Here is an 18359-nt window from a genome sequence, read left to right on the forward strand (position 1 = left end):
TTGTAGCACTTACCCCCCACAAAAACGAACCCTGAGTTAGGGTTCTCAGAGAAACAGAACCAATAGGCTGTATGGAGACAAGAACTACATAATTCACTTGCACATTATGTTCATTGTGTATTGTCTTTCTTCTTTCACTAAAATACAAACTCCATGAGAGCAGGGATCTTTATATGTTTTGTTTTTTGATATATTGTAAGAACTTCAAACAGTTCCGATAGATAATAGGTGTTCAAAAATGTCTGTTGAATGAAATCATGAATGCCTTCTTTATTTTAACGAGCCCCTGCGGCTAGTGGTATACTATATTACTGTTCACAAAAATTCAGTGTCTCCTCACCATCTAAAGAACATAGTCATCACCAAATGACTTTTTTTATCCAATAAAATGTAAGTGGGAAGAAATTTGTGTTATATGTGTTCAGAAGCTTTAAGGACCAGCATGCGATTTAGCACACTCTCTTTTCCCTACCCCTGTATTGTGGAAGCATGTGTGGAGGTGGGGCCTCCACTATCCTGAATTCCTGAGGGCCTGTGATGAGGAGAATCATCTTGCTAAACTATGATGGACATGTAGCTTAATGACAAATGAAATTTGATATTATGGTCTATCCTGACTAATATAGAATCAAATTCTGGGGTCTTCATACTCAAGTTAAATATCATCAGGTGGTTGGAACTAATTGCACTTTATGAGCATTTATGTTTATCATGCTCTCCAATTAAAGTAGAATATCTGAGAGTCACAATTAGGCCTTTCAGATGCAATGTAGGAAAGAGAAGGCATTATATGGTTTCATTGTCTCTTGAAACATCAAGATATAGGGAGACTCCATGATACTAGAGGAACTGCAGTGATGGTTGTCTTCTCAAGGTAGCATGCACACAGCAACTAGGAAAAAGGTGAATCGGATGGGAAAGAGGAGAGTCATAGTGTAAGTGAACCTTGCCTAGATGGGAATCCATCTGTCATCGGGTCAATTCAAGTCTCTTCTCAATGATACTTTTAACCTCTTTGTAGAGCATCATTCACCTGTCCATGTTTCCCACCATAGATATAAAAGAGGGACACTGAGTCTACAAAAAGACACAAACGGCTAGCATCTTCATTTCTTTGAAGGCAATGTACAGGTTCTTAAAGACCAGAAAAAGTTCAACTCAGTAAGCTCAGCCCCAGGGAAACCATTTGGGTCCGGATGGCCGGAACTCCAGACCAATTGCCTCTAACTGTGGGCAACACTATCTAATTATCCTAATGATTGGTGCAAATGTTTTAATTTTTAATGCATGCTATGAGGTGAAAAATTCAGCAATCATGCAATATGATAAGTGGTTGAAAAATATAAATTGCCATGGAAGCCACAGGAGTGTCAACCCATCTATACTTCCTGGTCTCATTAAAAAATTAAAGATCCAGATTTCTGTCTGAATCCAGCCATAATGTAACCACAGGTGGCATCTTGGGAATCCACAGCCATAATGCTTTGGGAATTCTTGTCAAAACCATTGCTTAACTTTTTAACCTAAAATTCTTGATGATAGAATGTGACCAGTATTCTAATAAAAAAGTATTCCAGAAATTTAATTCAGTGTTTCTATACAGAGAGAAGAAACTGTCCAAGATTCAGAGGAGAGGGCCAGTGTCCAGAAATATTCTTTGAAGCCTATAACATTATCAGCAGCCATGCTCTTCCATTTCTGCCCATGGATGTCAGATGGACATTCACTGTGCCATCCAGCTGTTAGGGGAAGGCTGTAATCTTTCTGTTTGTAGCTAAGTAGCTAAGTTTCCACTTTTTTCCTCTGACCATTCTCATCCTTCCCCTTGCAACTTCTCCAAAGGTCCAGTAAATGCCCAGGGCCAGAGACATCGGAGTCATTGTGAGAAAGGGGAAAAGGATGCACACCCAAGTTAACTTCTCTGCTCACCTCAATCTTGGCCTGAGAGATGCAGCTGGCACTGTTCCCTATTAAAGAGAAGCAAACCCCCAATGGGCACAGGTTTCTGTCACACTCTTCTGACCAGGCATCTCTAATTGCTTAGTGTGGGTGAGAATGGGGAATCCCCAGAGCAGTTTCCCAATAAGGCAGTGTCCCAACCATTCTCCCATCATTGATCCAACATTTGTAAAATGTTATTGGATAATTGCAACATTACTAAGCCGCAAAGACTTTGGAGCACATGCTTCTGCCTCAAGGTTAAACAACAGGTTTGGGAAGGGTTATAGGTCAATAACCAATATGGTTTGGTTCTGTGTCTTCCCCCAGATCTCACCTCTAATTGTAATTCTTATGTGTCAAGGGAAGGACTTGGTGGTAGGTGATTGGATCATGGGGCAGTTTACCATGCTATTCTCATGATGAAATTCATAGTTTAATAAGTGTGAGGCTCTTCCACTTCACTCTTCTCATCACAGCCCCTCCCATCATAGGCCTGGAGGCCAAGGAGGCAAAAATGGTTACATGGGCTGGGTCCAGGGCCCTGCTGCTCTGTGCAACCTTGGAACTTGGTGCCCTGTATCCCAGCCTCTCCAGCTCGAAGCACTGCTAACAGGGGCAAACATACAGTTCAAGTTGTTACTTCAGAGGGTGCAAGCCCCAAACCTTGGTGGGTTCTACATGGTGTTGGGCCTGTGGATGTGCAGAAGACAAGAGTTGAACTTTGGGAGTCTCTGCCTAGATTTCAGAGGATGTATGGAAATGCCTGGATGTCCAGGCAGAATTCTGCTACAGGGGTGAAGCTGCCTAAGGCTATGGGAGCCCACCCCTTGCATCAGTGTGCCCAAGATGTGAGATGTGGAGTAAAAAGAGATTTTGGAGCTTTAAGATTTAATGAATGTCCCCCTGGGTTTTGGACATGCGTAAGGCCTGTGGCCCCTTTGTTTTGGTCAATTTCTCCCACTTGGAACAGGAACATTTACCCAATGCCTGTACTCCTATTGTATCTTGGAAGTAACTAGCTTGTTTTTTAGTTTACAGGTTCATAGGCAGAAGGGACTTGCCTTGTCTCAGATGAGACTTTGGACTTGGACTTCTGAGTTAATGCCGGAATGACTTAAACCTTTGGGGGACTGTTGGGAAAGCATAATTCATATTGAAATGTGAAAAGGACATAAGATTTGGGAGAGGCCAGGAGTTGAATAATATGCCTTGGCTCTGTATCCCCACCCAAATCTCATCTCAAATTGTAACCCCCATGTGTCAAGAGAAGGAACTGGTGGGGAGGTGATTGCATCATGGGGGCAGTTTCCCCCATGCTCTTCTTGTAATAGAATTATCACATGATCTGGTTGTTTGATAAATGTGTGGCTCTTCCCCTTTGCTCTTCTCTGTCTCCTGTCATCTTGTGAAGAGGTGCCTGCTCCCCTGTCACCTTCAGCCATGATTGTAAGTTTCCTGAAGCCTCCCCAGCCATGCAGAACTATGAGTCAGTTAAACCTCCTTTCTTTATAAATTAGTCTCAGAGAGCATGTTTATGGCAGTGTGAAGACAGGCTAATGCAATGATTCACCTATAATCCATGTAAGAAATTGAGCAAAGGGCACACCTGTATTTTAAGGGTAATATATGGTGGTTCCCAGGGGCTGTGAGCATGGAGAAATAAATGACCTCCCTAAAACAAGGTAGAATTGGGGTGGGTCATCTTAGGACACACCATTTTTTTTCACCACAATCCTGGTTATGAAGTAATGTAACAACCGCAAATTGACTGGCACCTTCAATATCCCAATGGGGTTATTTTCTATAAGCCTCACTTCCAGCATCTGAAAACATACATTGTCTGGGGCATAGGGAAGGGCAGAAACACGTTTGCCTCTTGCTAGAGCCAGGGCTCACTGAGCATGGAGCATGGCCACACATCTCTGGACTCTAACCCCAGAGCTTATGCTAGATATATAAGCACACTGCTCAGGGAAACAAAAAAAGTGAAACTTAAGCTTTGTGTCTAAATCTGCCTGGGATTTAGACTATAAAGTAGTCACTTCTAGAGCTACTTTTTTTGTTTTGTTTTTTATTTTGTTATGTTTTTTTGAGACATTTTTCTGTCATTAAGGCTGAAGTGTAGTGGTGTGATCTTGACATTGCAACCTCTGTCTCCCAAATTTAAGTGATTCTCGGGCCTCAGCCTCCTGAGAAGCTGGGATTACTGGCATGTGCCACCACACCAGCTAATTTTTGTATTTTTAGTAGAAATGGGGTTTTGCCATGTTGGCCAGGCTGCTCTATGAAAGATTCTCCCTGGGGCTTGAAAGCTTAAAGGGATGAGTAACTCCTCCCCTCTCAAGTCCAGTCCCAAAGCACAAGGCAACTTGAGCCAGCAGCATGCATCAGCAAGATAGCAGAAGCAGGAAGAGAGCCAGGTGGAAGACACATACCCTGGCCGGAAGACACGTACCCCTGAAGAGCAAGAAAGAGGCCATCCGGGTACTACGTAGCAGTCATGTCAGACTAGGACACTTCCTGTTTCTAGGAGACCATAAAACCCTTGCCCCATCCTCATCTGATGCTGACGCCATTTTGGGCCTCAGCCTACCTGTACCCAGGTGCTCATTAAAACAGCATGTTGCTCCACATCACCTCATGTTGTCTGTTGGCATGCTTTCAGGGTTCGAACCAATACAATCTGGTGCTGAAATCCAGGAGGGGCTTACGTCTGCATTCCCCGTGGACCTACCCCTCCACCCCAGAGAGCAGGCCACAGCAGCCAAACAAAGGAAGCTCTTCAGCCTCCAGTCGCCTCTCTGTGCATGCACATCGGTCACTGATCTCGCCTACTCGTAAATTTCCCGGGAGCCCAGTTAACGGGAGAATCTGCACAGCCTCTCTTGGTTTCTCCTGTCCAAAAATTCAACATTGGCCCAGGAAGGCTCCCGCATGTGCCAGGCACTCACTGATCATCTGGTCTTAGGGGGATGCCTCTAAGCCATTTGATCCCGTTCCGGGAACGAAAAAGGCAGCAGTGACGATTGCTCCTTTTATCATCTCCCTCTGGCCATCCAGGACGGTCTCATTTTTCCCTGTTCTCCCAAGCCTACCCTCCGTTATGGGAAACTCCCGGTCCTCCATTCCAAAAAAACAGCCCTCTAGGCTGCTTCATAAAAAACTTGCAAACCTTAGTCCTCAGGCAAAATATCCGCACTAAGGGCCTTGTCTTTTTTGCAATTCTGTCTGGCCACAGTGGGTCCAAATGGGCCACAAATGGAACATTCAACTTTACAATTTTAACTGACTTAAGCAATTATTGCCGATGAATGGAGAAATGGGGAGAAATTCCTTATGTCCAGGCCTTTTTGCACTCGGATCACAACCCGACCTCTGCAATTCTTGCTCCCCTGTTCAAATCCTTCTCCTCCATTCTCTCCACCCTGATCACCTTTCTCCTCCCAACCCTACCTCTTTTTCCTCGTTAGATCCAGCAGACTGCTGTCCACCCCTCCCAGCCCCCACCTCTCCCTCTCAACTGTCTTCTTTACCCCCATAAGCCTCCTCTTTATTTTCTCAGCTGCGATCTTCTTAGCCGCCATCTTCCCAGCTGCCATCTTCCCAGTCAGTTGTATCCACTTCTTTTCCTACACAGTCCCCTCCTCAGGACAATTTTAGTATTGCCTATACCCATTCTCCTCCCCCACCGCCCTCTCCTGAGGCTTGTAAACCCATCCCACCATTTTACGCCTCTATCTATCCTCCACTGCCTGTTAACTCAAACCCCCTTCTCCCTTCAAAGCCTCAGCAGGAACCACTTCCAGGTTCTTTCTTCTCTCCCACCCGTACTCACTCAGGCGCCATCTTCGGCCCATGCCCCAATCTTACTTCAGCGCCTGTGCTAGAGTGCCCCCTTCAGGAAGTAGCAGGAACTGAAAGTATTGTTAGAGTTCATGTTCCTTTCTCCCTCACTGATCTCTCTCAAATTAACAAAAGACTTGGTTCATTTCCAGAAGACCCTACCTCTTATATTAGGGAGTTTCAGTACCTTACCCAGTCTTATGAACTAACTTGGCATGACCTCTACATTGTCCTCTCTTCCACCCTCACCCCAGAAGATGGGGACCGTATCTGGACCCTAACTCAGGTGCATGCTGATACAATTCATCACCAAGCTCCTGCCCAGCCTACTGGTGCAGAGGCAGTCCCTAACCAGGACCCTTACTGGGATTATCAAGACGGGGCCCCTGGATGCCACCATCGAGACCACATGATTATGTGTCTCCTTGCAGGACTCAAAAAGGGTGCCCGTAAAGCAGTGAACTACGAAAAACTTTCAGAAATCACCCAAGGTCCTGACAAAAACCCAGCCTTTTTCTCTCTCATTTAACTGAAGCCATGAGAAAGTATACCAACCTAGACCCAGCCAGCCCAGAAGGAACCAGTATCTTAAACCTGCAGTTTATCTCCCAATCCACCCTCAATATTCAGTGCAAGCTTCAGAAGCTTGAGGACGGTCCTCAAACCCCACAACGAGACCTTCTTAATTTAGCCTTCAAAGTCTTTAACAATCATGATGAGGAAAGTAAAAGGCAAAAACAGGCAGAGTTTCAAATGCTTGCCTCTGCCATCAGGGGCCCTGCAGACCCACAGGGCTGCAGCTCCACACAGAAGCCTCCTAGCAATCCATCTCCTCCTGGTGCCTGTTTCAAGTGCGGCAATGAGGGCCACTGGTCCAGACAATGCCCAAACCCAGGTAAGCCCACCAGGCCATGCCCCCTCTGAGAAAGACCTCACCGGAAGTCAGACTGTGAGTGGCCCCTGCAAGGACTGCCCCCATCCCTTCCCAAGCTGGTCAAAACCTCCCAGTTGGATCTCATTGGCTTTGCCGCTGAAGACTGATGGTGCCCTGGAACAGAGGCACTGGCAACTACCATTGCTTCATCCGAGCCAAGGGGAACCCTGATGGTGGTAGTTAGGCCAGTATTATTTTTAATTAATACCAGGGCAACCTACTGTGCTTTACTTAATTTTTCAGGACCCACTGAGTCCTCCCAGGTCTGTTTTGTAGGACTTGATGGACGAGTCTCCAAACCCTGAGCCAACCCTCCACTTTTCTTCTCCTTGCACACCTTTTCCTTCACTCACCCTTTCTTAGTCCTGCCTTCATGCCCAACTCTGCTCCTAGGCAGAGACATCCTTTCAAAACTCCACACTACTCTCCACTTCCACATTGCCATATACCCAATGCATCTACCCTGTCCCCTCCAGTACTTCTAACTTCCTTCTACTCCTCCAACCTTCCACCCTAAACCATGCAACTTTTCCTTATTCCCCATCCGTAGTTAACCCCACTGTTTAGGATACTTCACACCCTCAGTCGCAGAACACCACACCCCCATCTGCATTATCCTTAAAGAGCCCACGTAGTTCCTGTCACAGAAGCAGTATCCCATCCTCCAAGCAGCTCTCATATGCCTAAAGCCTATCATTTCTTGCCTCCTTGCCAGCCACCTACTCTGCCCAACAAGCTCCCCTTTTAACACACCAGTTCTAACTGTTAAAAAGCCAGATGGAACTTACCGCTTAGTCCAGGACCTCAGGCTCATTAACCAAGCTGTACTCCCAGTATGTCCAGTAGTTCCTAATCCATATACTTTGCTTTCCACAATTCCCTTCAATACCACCCCTTTTTCTGTTCTAAACCTAAAGGATGCTTTTTTTTCACAATTCTTTTACACCCTGATTCCCAAAACCTCTTTGCCTTTACTTAGGAAAACCCCGACACCCAACTTTCACGTCAGTTCACCTGGTGTGTACTACCTCAAGGTTTCAGAGACAGCCCCCACCTTTTTGGACAGATCCTTGCTCACAACCTCTGTACTTTATCCCTAAAACCGTCCACTGTCCCTCAATGTGTTAATGATCTGCTCCTGTGTAGCCCCTCTGCAAGAGACTGCAACGCCCATACTATCTCTCTCTTTTAAACTTTTTGGCAGAATGGGGTATTGGGTCTCCCCTAAGAAAGCACAAATATGCACCCCCTCAGTCACCTATCTAGGCCTAGCTCTTACCCCATGAACCCAAGGGCTCACAACCAACCACATATCCCTCCTCCAGTCCCTCCTGCCTCCACAAACTAAGCAAGAAATTATCTCTTTTCTAGGACTAGTGGGATATTTTAGGCTCTGGGTTCCCTCCTTCACTCTACTTGCCAAACTGTTATCCAAGCTGCTAAAGGCCCTCTCCATGAGTCTTCAAACCGTGCACAGCCTATTACCTAACCTTTCCGTCTACTCCAGAAGGCTCTCACCTCAGCTCCTGTCCTCACTCTCCCAGACCTCACCAAATTTTCTCCCTCTATACTGAGAAATGGCGTGGAATTTCACTAGGTGTTCTAACCCAGTCTAAGGGACCCACCCTCCAGGTTGTTGCCTACCTTTCTAAACAGCTTGAAGCCACAGTTCTCGGATGGCCTGCCTGCCTCTTAGCATTGGCGCATTGGCGGTAACTGCAGTCCTCACCCTTGAAAGCCTAAAACTATCTCTCTATGCCAACCTAACAGTTTATTCAACCCATAACATCAAAGACATGCTAGCTCACCGCAGTGTACTGTCTTATCTCTGCCCCACAGCTCCTCCAATTGTATGCTCTATTCATAGAAACTTCCCACATCACCATGCTAACCATCTCCCGTCTAAACCCGGCCACGCTCTGTCCCTGTCCTTTTTCTCTCCTCCTTACACCTCAGAAGAAAAGCAGGACTTCTGATCCCAAAACCTTCAAAAGCAAAGACCATGTTATGTCAAGGAAGGGTGCTTCATTCTTCCTCACTCTCAAACAATCTGTCATCTAAAGCCTCCACAACTCTTTCCATGTCAGGTACAAACCTCTCTTGCAACTTCTCCTACCTATCCTCACTTGTCCTCACCTTTCCAGCCGTGTTTGAGAGATTACCCAGTCCTGCTCTATCTGCCACTCAGTATCACTCCAGAGTTCCCTCTGACTCCACCTTTTCCTAGCCACTAAGCCCAGGGCCAGGTACTGAGGCAAGATTGGCAAGTAGACTTCACTCACATGCCACCCAATAAACGGCTCCACTATCTTCTAGTCTTTGTACTTTCTCCGTGTGGGTAGAAGCGTTACCAACAACTTCAGAAGGTGCAAATGTCATCACACAAACTCTCATCATGCATATAATTCCCCGTTTCAGACTCCCAACATCCATCCAGTCCGATAAAGAGCCCACCTTCATCAGCCAAATTACCCAAGGTGTCTCTACATCCTTAGGTATAAAATGGGTTCTCTACACATCCTACAGGCCTGAATCTTCAGGTAAAGTTGAAAAAATTAACTCTGTCCTTAAAGCCCAACTCACCAAGCTGGCTCTAGAGACCCGGCTGTCTTGGACAAAAAAATCTCCCTTTTCCCCTCATGAGACTCCATGCAACACCAAAAGAACCCTCTTTTTATAGTCCCTTTGAAATCTTGGGTGGCCGAACTTTGTTTTAGGGCCTCCATCCTTACCAGACTCTGAGCCACTCATGAATTATCTCCACTTCTTAATCCAGACACAGTCTTTCATTCATGAAGCAGCAGATGAGGCCATGCCTCTCCTTGTCAACACCTCCTTGTCCTCTCAACGTAACTGTCTTGCAGGCACAGATGTGTTTATCTGCCAACCCGACCCTCACCAATAGCTATAACTGAAGTGGACAGGCCTCTACACTGTGATACTCAGCATGCCATCTGCAATGACAGTCCAAGGACTCCCCAACTGGGTCCATCGCACCAGGGTCAAGCTCACCCCCAAGGCTACTCCTTCCTCCAAAACATTAACGGCGGGCAACACCCTCAGAGTCCCTGTATATAATAACCTAAACAAAGAAAAATGATCCTTAAAGGTAGGAGGAAGCCAAAGATGGCAAGAGGACGAATGGCCTCCGCAACAGATCATTGACTATTATGGTCCTGCCACTTGCGCTGAGGATGGTTCATGGGGTTATTGCACTCCCATGTATATGCTAAATAGAATAATTAGACTACAGGTGGTTCTACAGATAATCAGTAACCAAACGGCCTCAGCCCTGGAAATGCCCACACAACACCAAAATCAAATGCATGCAGCAATTTATCAAAACAGGCTAGCACTACCCTGCTTATTAGCAGAAGAAGGTGGGGTGTGTGGTAAGTTTAATATCTCTAATTGCTGTCTTAACATAGACGATAATGGAAAAGCAGTTCTAGAAATCGCTTCAAACATCAAAAAAGTAGCCCATGTACCAGTCCAAACCTAGAAGGGATGGGACCCAACAAATCTTCTAAGAAGGTGGTTCTCTAATTTAGGAGGATTTAAAACACTGGTAAGGACAGTAATCTTCATCACTGGGCTCCTCCTGTTTCTCCCCTTCCTATCCCACTGATAATAAAAGCCATTAAAATTCTTGTTGAAACTACAGTTAACTGTCAGACTATCCAGACAATGTTCCTGCTACAACGACACGATGGATACCAACCCGTCTCTCAAGAGTACCCCCAAAATTAAGTTTTTCTTTTTCCAAGATGCCCATGCCACCCCCTACGTCACGACTGAAGTAATTATTGAGAAAGTAGTCCCTTTTCCCTTTCTTCTATAACCAGTAGACAGGAATGGCAAGATTCTCCCCGGGGCCTGAAAGCTTAAAGGGATGAGTAACTCCTCCCTTCTCAGGCCCAGTTCCAAGGTGCAAGGCTACTTGAGCCAGCAGCGTGAGTTAGCAAGATAGCAGAAGCAGGAAGAGAGCCGCTGGGAAGACACCTACCCTGGATGGAAGACACGTACCCCTGAAGATCGAGAAAGAAGCCGTCTGGGTACTACGTAGCAGTCATGTCAGACTTCCTGTTTCCAGGGGACCGTAAAACCCCTGTCCTATCCTCATTTGGTGCAGATACCATTTTAGGCCTCAGCCTGTCTCTACCCAGGCACTCATTAAAACAGCCTCGTGTTGTCTGTTGGCGCGCTCTGGGGGTTCGAACCTATACAACAACCTTACAGTCTCAAACTCCCGGCTTCAAGTGATCTGTTGTCTTCACCTCCAAAAGTGCTGGGATTGTAGGTATGTGCCACCGCACCCAACCTAGAGCTACTTTTGAATTCATCCAGCCTTATAATCACTTCAAGAGGTGTCTAGGGAGATCTCCCTTTACTCTTTTTCTTGCATTCATTTCTAGACTGTAGAACATTTTTCTCATATATATACAGTAGCTGATGGGGAATTTCTGAAACTTCAAGATACACTCTTCTCACACCATGTTTTTTATTTTAAAAGAACATACTTACTCAAGTGTTATTTATTAAAAATACTTTATTGAAATCTTCTATTTGCTTTGTAGGACTTTGTACACGTTCTTTCAGGGAGAGAGTTCTCCAGTGTTCTCCAGTGCCCCTAAGAGACATATCTATGGGTAAATGTAGACGAATCTGTGGTAACTGTCATGCTGCCTTGTTTGAGGGTCATCTGTAAGACAGGGTGCTGAGAGAACAGTACTACACATGCACACACACACCACACACACAAACACACACACAGGGTGATTTAAGGATAATACAGACTTTTAGTATGTAATCCCACTTCTAAATTCAAAGCATATGGTTAAGTTCTGATTTTTAAACAATAGCCAATTTGTATGCTTGTTGTGAGCAAAACTGGTTTGACTTAACTTGACTTTTCCCGGCTGAAAACTTCTCAGTTGCTTCCATCAATGGAAAACAGATTAAGAGACAAATTTCAAATGAACGCTTGATGCCCTTTCTTGAAAGGAGGAAAACAGAAGGGGAATGCTCTGCTGGAGATGGTTTCTGTGAGGCTTGCTGTCAGCACCACAGTCCTTATCCCTCTGCATTTATTTCACTAGCACTGGAAATGTGCTGGTTTGTGCAAATGTGATCAAGCCCACCCCATGACAGTTTCAGGGTCACATCATTTACTGGAACACATTTACAATTTTTTGCACATAAATTACCTACATGCCTTTAGATTAAATGCACCTTCCAAAAAAAAATTCCACATCATTATTGAATTGCAATTTCATACACTTAGCCTGAAATTTCCATTCTGTCAGAATCACTCATGTTCCCCACAGTTTCAAAAGACTAAAATCACTTTACTGTAACTATACTTTTTTCAATACTAGGCCAAGGATAAATGTGGTTACATTGATTTCTCACAAATGAACCTTAAACCACTGATTTGAAATGAGAAAACCACTGTTTGAAATCATTTTCAATCTGAGGTATGTTTAATTGGCTTTAAAGAAACTTTGCCAGCTTATTTGGAAAAAACAAAAAATAAAACAAAAAAAAACCCTCTTGATCTCACTCTTGTTTTCAATCCCCTAGAAGAAGCTTGACTGTGAAAGAACCTCTTTCTTCACTGTTTTCAGCTTTTTCACCCTCCTGAAAGCTACCAACTTCCTGTTGGGCTCCCTTCTGAGGTGCCCTATCAATTTTGGCCCAGGGTTGGTCATGTCTAATCCATAATTAGAATGGGCTGGGCACAGTGGCTCATCTCTGTAATCCCAGGACTTTGGGAGGCAGAGGTGTAAGGACCCCTTGAGTCCAGAGGTTTCAGACCTACCTGAGCAACATGGCAAAACCCTGTCTCTACAAAAAAATACAAAAGTTAGCTGGGCGTGGTGGGGTGCACCCGTGGTTCCAGTTGCTCCAGAGGCTGCGGTAGAAGGACCGCTTGAGCCTGGAAGATCAAAGCTGAAGTGAGCCATTATTGTACCACTGCACTCCAGACTGGGCTACAGAGTAAGAACCTGTTTCAAAAAAAAAAAAAAATTATAAGAAAAGAAAAGATTGAAGTATGGTCCCAACCTGAACTCGAGATTGGTGGTAATGCTGATTTTTCAGGTTCTGAGTGTGTTATTAACAGCAGATCTCTTCTTCTAACAGCCTTCAGGTTACGGCGTAATGATCAGATATTCATCACTCGGATATAACCAATATCGATCCACAAAAAGATGACTGCTTTAACCCACTCACAATCATCCTCCGCTCCAGGCCCTTTCTGTTGGCCTCTCAGATCCATGCTCCTCAAGAGCACTGGGTGCCCCAAGGGACCTGCCTCCATGTCTGCATCAAAGACTCCCTTGTCACCTGGCTTCTGTTGGTTCAGCCACAGGAGGCACTGGCAGGAAGTCAGGGTGAGAAAGAAGAGTAAGTTCAGGTCATGTTTGCATGATTCCATCACTGTGGGTCATGCCTAGGGTGCCTTGAGTTTTTTCTTTTCTTTCTTGTTTGTTTGTTAACTGAAGGCTGCAGCTACGGCCAGGCAAACCTCAGTAACAACTACTATATCTTCTTTAGTTAACTTTTCTCCTATCCCCTTTGCCCCTTAGCTCTAAGGTTGGTGAGATCATGCCAGGATGCTTCATAACATTTTGCTTTTTATTAATCCTATGAATTCCCTTATAAAACTAAATTTAATTGCCTCTTTGAGTGAACTGTGTCCAACTGTGACAAGCTCTGCTACGTTACCATAGCTTAAGGACCGTTCCTTTACTTATTATACCTTATCAGAATGTAGAAGAAAGGAGATCCCACTCAATGAAAACTAAACTAATTTGTCACTTACAGATAGAGAACATGAAAGGAATCCACTCAGGTATAAGAAGAAGGTAGGCCAACCATCTGGTATTTCATTTAACCGATCTGGGGTCCACCAGGCTAAGGGCTACAGTTCCTTTAATGCTACTTCTTAATTTTCTCTTAGCCCTAGGCATTGAGAATAAAGTGTATTTGTCTGTCTGCATTAGCATTCCTTCTAAGAAGATTAAAAGATAAATTATTAATTTAAGGAGGGTGCACATCATTGAATTTGAAGTTACAAATTTGAACCAGTAGAACTGTTCTGAGTGACAAACTGATATATGCAGGGAATATTAAACACTTCAAGTTTTGCTTTGCAAGATGATCAAACAATGACAGAATAGGTCATAGGCAGATTGTTTCAATCTGATCTACAGATGAAAGCAAAGTGGAAGCACGGGGCCAAAAATTAATATTGATGTTTCAGAATCAGAAAATAGGGGTTTAGGTTCCCCTCTTAATGGTTACGTGACTTTGAGCAAATTAGTTTTAGAGACACATTAGAAGGTTGGTTTCTATGATACAAGGCTGCTGGCTTATATTCTGCTAGGGATTTTCCTCCCTTCCATCAAAGACTCGTTTCTTAATCATTGGGTTCCTTACTCTACATCATAGCTACTAAAACACGTTTTGATCTCTGTAATTTAAATATTTACATAGATAATACATTTTTCGTTATTTTTAGAATCGATTTTGGCTAAATTTCAAGTATTTAAATTATCTCTTGAATGAACAGGAATCATCTCCAAAATATAGCCCCAAACCCACCTAGGCATAATGACAAACATAAATTTATAAATTCAGCATTTCTTATTTTAAAGATACATAGACTCTAATACTTCAGTATTGATATTTAGTCTAATGTATCCTTTTCACCAGATAACATGTCCTCCAGTTTTTGGATTTCTGTTATTATATTTTCTTCACATGAATATATTGAAAGGAACTTTTTAAGAGAAGGCTAAACCTAAACCCTCTTTGCTACTCATTCCCTTACTGTTTTTCAAACTTCTCCTTGATTTCTTCTACATTTCCTCATTGCACTCTGACAAAATTCTGAGAAGCTCTGCAATTCTTTATAATGGCCTGGCTCAGGTCATTGGTTCCATTCATTAATGACAGTTCATTCCAACTGTGGACCCTCAGTGGGGACTCTGGCAACCTGTCCCTGCCTACTGGCTCTTTTCTTGGTATTACTGATATGCTCCAGGAAAGATTTCAGGAATGACGTTTTCTATTTGATACTATTTCCATTCCCACTGAATTGAGATTTGTAGATCACATAGTAGAAAACTGTTGCTGGCTTGCTGAGGTAACACTGAAAATGTTTGTTTTATTTAATTTTAATATTGACATACAAGGTAGAGCTCATAAGTCAGCCAATTATTTTAATATGGGTATATTCATTTACAAACAAATAAATACATAGAAATACATGTGCTAGTGACCAGTTTAAATAGCTCATGACATTTATCACTCAAGTAGTGTTTACAACTTACTCTGTAAGAACAACCCAGCGTGCACAGAGATCCTGTCACACACAGGAATAGCAGGTCAAGAATCAAGAATGGTCACTCTTTGGTACTCAGCATGCCTCCTGAACACTTCTGCTTAGGTTTTCTGACATTGCCCTAACTCCGTGTAACCAAGACCAAATCCATTTTTCACAATACCATTTCTCTCTCCAATTTGCCTTATTCTCATAGAAATCTTCATTGTCCTCATTATCCAAGAGGTGTTGCCTCTTTCATCTTTCTACCTTTTATTCATATATCTAATCAATTACTGGTCCCTACATTCTTATTGATGAAAAGTTCTTCAAAATAGCTACCATATTATTGCTGATAAAGGCTACAATATAAGAAGACTGTTTCATTTTTAAGAGGCAATCAGCCAGTGTGCCATTCTGAAAACTGTCAAGAACAGCATTCCAGAACCTTTTAAAAATAAATATTAGCTGCCAGGATAATAATATGCATGTGACATATTGATAAAATAAAATAATTTAAAATGAATATTAAGGATTTTTATCTCCTTATATATTGTGAGGAACTGTATTTTTGACGATGGCTTTTTTTAGGTCATTCTGCAACCTCACATCACTTCTTTCTGCTCCTTTGTGAGGTCAGCTCACTTTATGGTCCATACTACCGGGGACATATAGGAAAAGGGAACAAGGGGAGAAAGCATGGTTTTAATATTCATTGCTTTGTGGTTCTATGTAGCTAAACAGTAACTCTAACCTGTCATTACCCTTACCACCCCTGCCGCTAGAGTACTTGAAAAATGTCAGAGAATAAGTTAAACATGATTCCTTTGTACCTATGCAAGCCAACCCCTTATTACCCTCTCTTATAAAAAGTCTTATTCCAATTGTATCTATACCCCAAGTTTCATATCAATCAAAAGGAATTCTAGGAGGAAAATTTTCTCAAGCCTTTTATTAAAGAAAAAATTACTGAAGAACCTCCTCATTGTCTCATAAATCTGTAATTAGAATAACCTCTCCACTGTCCCCAGCTCCTGAGTTCAGATTCTCCAAACTCCGTTCTTCATAATCATTTGCAACACATAATGCCTATGCCTTAGCCTCGGAAGTTCAACGCCTCCTGGTTGGTGGTTACGGCCCTGCATTACTGGGACTCACTCTACTTGTTTAAACCTGTTTCCATCACTTCCTGCCATATGCTTGTCAGCCAATCCCCCAATGTCCCTCTCCCCTAAAACAAAAACATATCTCTGCTTTTTAATTTTGCCTCTATTTGATTGTTCTCTCTCTCTACACGCTCTCCATTCTTTCCTTTTCCTGTTTAAATCCTTCTAGTCCTCAAGGATCATTCCTTCACAGTCCAGTGAAGAACTGAGATAGCCTTGTGTGCCTCATGCCTCGGCAGACCAACTTCCAATGACCAGCCAATCTCCTTCACTTCTTTTCATACTTCCCTGCACTCCTTCTGTCTCCTGCTTTTATTTTTTCTAATACTTCCTTGTACTCCTTGGTTGCTTATTGACAGCACCATGTGAGTTAGCACCTAACTTAGCACCCTTATATTATTCCAGAATTAATAATGTATGTGTGCTAGTCTTCTCTCCTCAAGTAGACTGTAATCAGAGACTGTGAGGAAAATTATTTTTTAATGTATATCTACGTGTGAAATTAAACTTATTTTAACATATGTTGTGCATAAAACTACCTCTGGTCTTTTTAAAAAGATACTAAGTGATTACATTATTCACCTCATAACAAACCTGAAGATTTGCGAGCCTCACATCATCAAAAAGGCACAGGGTGCATAAAACTGTCAGAATTTTGGAGAAGGGAGGTCACATACAAGAGCAAGAAGCTTAGAGCAGGGAGGGTGGTCCACAAAGAGAAACCATAACTAGAGTAACAGTTTTGATCTAGAAGGAGGATGTTCTAGGTTATTCCAGGAAGAGACAACAGACTACTTTGAAATAAAAGAAATAAGCAAAACAGTGAAATAGTAGATACTTGAACTCAAACCAATATTTGTAATTTTCATGGAGACTTTAATCATTTAGAACAGAAGATTGAAAAAATTAAAAGAAGATTGAATAGCCAGTGGCAAAGAGGGAATTAGGTCAAAGGTACATTACATTTCTTACAAAGAGACAATATATGGCAGGCCCAGCTTGGGGTGTGTGTGTGTGTGTTGTGGGTGAGGGGCCTGGAGGTGAAAGCCCAGCAGTGGGAAATGAAAAGAATTAAAGGTAGGGAGGCAGACAAGTACTAATAAGTGTAATGGCAGGTGAGAGGTAGCAGACAGGTAGGCTGAGAGGCAACTTGGAGAAGGTTTGGTGGCACATTCTAGGTACCTATTTATGTAAGTGGACATAGGCAAAACATAGTCTCTTGAGAGACTGGAAGGAGAAAGTGGGAATCTAGTTCCACCGAAATTCAGGTATAAGAATGAAAGCAGGTGTCTGCCTACTCTTTTCTGGAATACGAGGTCAGGTTTGGTGCTGTAACTGGAGGATTGATCACCAACCACTGGTTAAAGGCCCTTATCATGCCCAGACCAGGAGAAATGGTAAACCTTTTTAGTCTCCATAATCATGTGAGCCAACACTTGATTATGAAATGACTCAGTGTATAATAAATACTTTTTTCCCCAGGGTCAACTGTAGAGATACAGATACAGTTGACCCTTGAACCACCCGGGAGTTATAACGGGGTATCAATCCCTTGCACAGTTTAAAATCGGCATATAACTTCTGACTCCCCAAAAACTTAACTACTAATAGTTTACTGTTGACTGGAAGCCTTTCTAATAACATAAACAGTCAATTAATACATAAATAGAATAGAATTCATGAATGCCTAATTTTTCTTAATTTTTAAAATATTTCTGGGCTACATAGTTTATCTGTGAGTTTTTTCAATCTTTTGCAAACCTCAAAAAAATTTCAATATATTTATTTTTGAAAATCTACAGACCCATAAGCTTCAAACCCATGTTATTCAAGGATTAACTCTATATAACTAAATTGGTTCTGTTTCTCTGGAAACCCTGCCTAATACATCTTCTGTGCATACTTTTCTTTTTAAAAGATAGCACCACTTGCCCTGGAGTTGTGGTCAGGGAAAGGGCAGGATTCAGAAGAAACATTATCTAACAGGCTTGGATTCAGCCCTCAATATTCTGGCAAAGTCACAGAGGCCATTCTTGATGCTATTTCTGAAACCAGCTCCTCTCTACAACCAGCTTGAGCACATGGCAGGTGCTCCATAAACAATTAATGGGGGTTAGACCATTCCATACGAATGTTAAAGAAGTTC

General features: G+C 43.0%; 1 pseudogene; it reads left to right on the top strand.

The window, feature by feature from the left end:
* The first annotated feature begins 2690 nt into the window (after positions 1-2690).
* Positions 2691-6889, top strand: LOC129144379 (transcription factor NF-E4-like; annotated as a pseudogene).
* Positions 6890-18359: the final 11470 nt, after the last annotated feature.

The sequence above is a fragment of the Pan troglodytes genome, chromosome 5, assembly GCF_028858775.2.
Source record: "Pan troglodytes isolate AG18354 chromosome 5, NHGRI_mPanTro3-v2.0_pri, whole genome shotgun sequence".
Lineage (NCBI taxonomy): Eukaryota > Metazoa > Chordata > Mammalia > Primates > Hominidae > Pan > Pan troglodytes.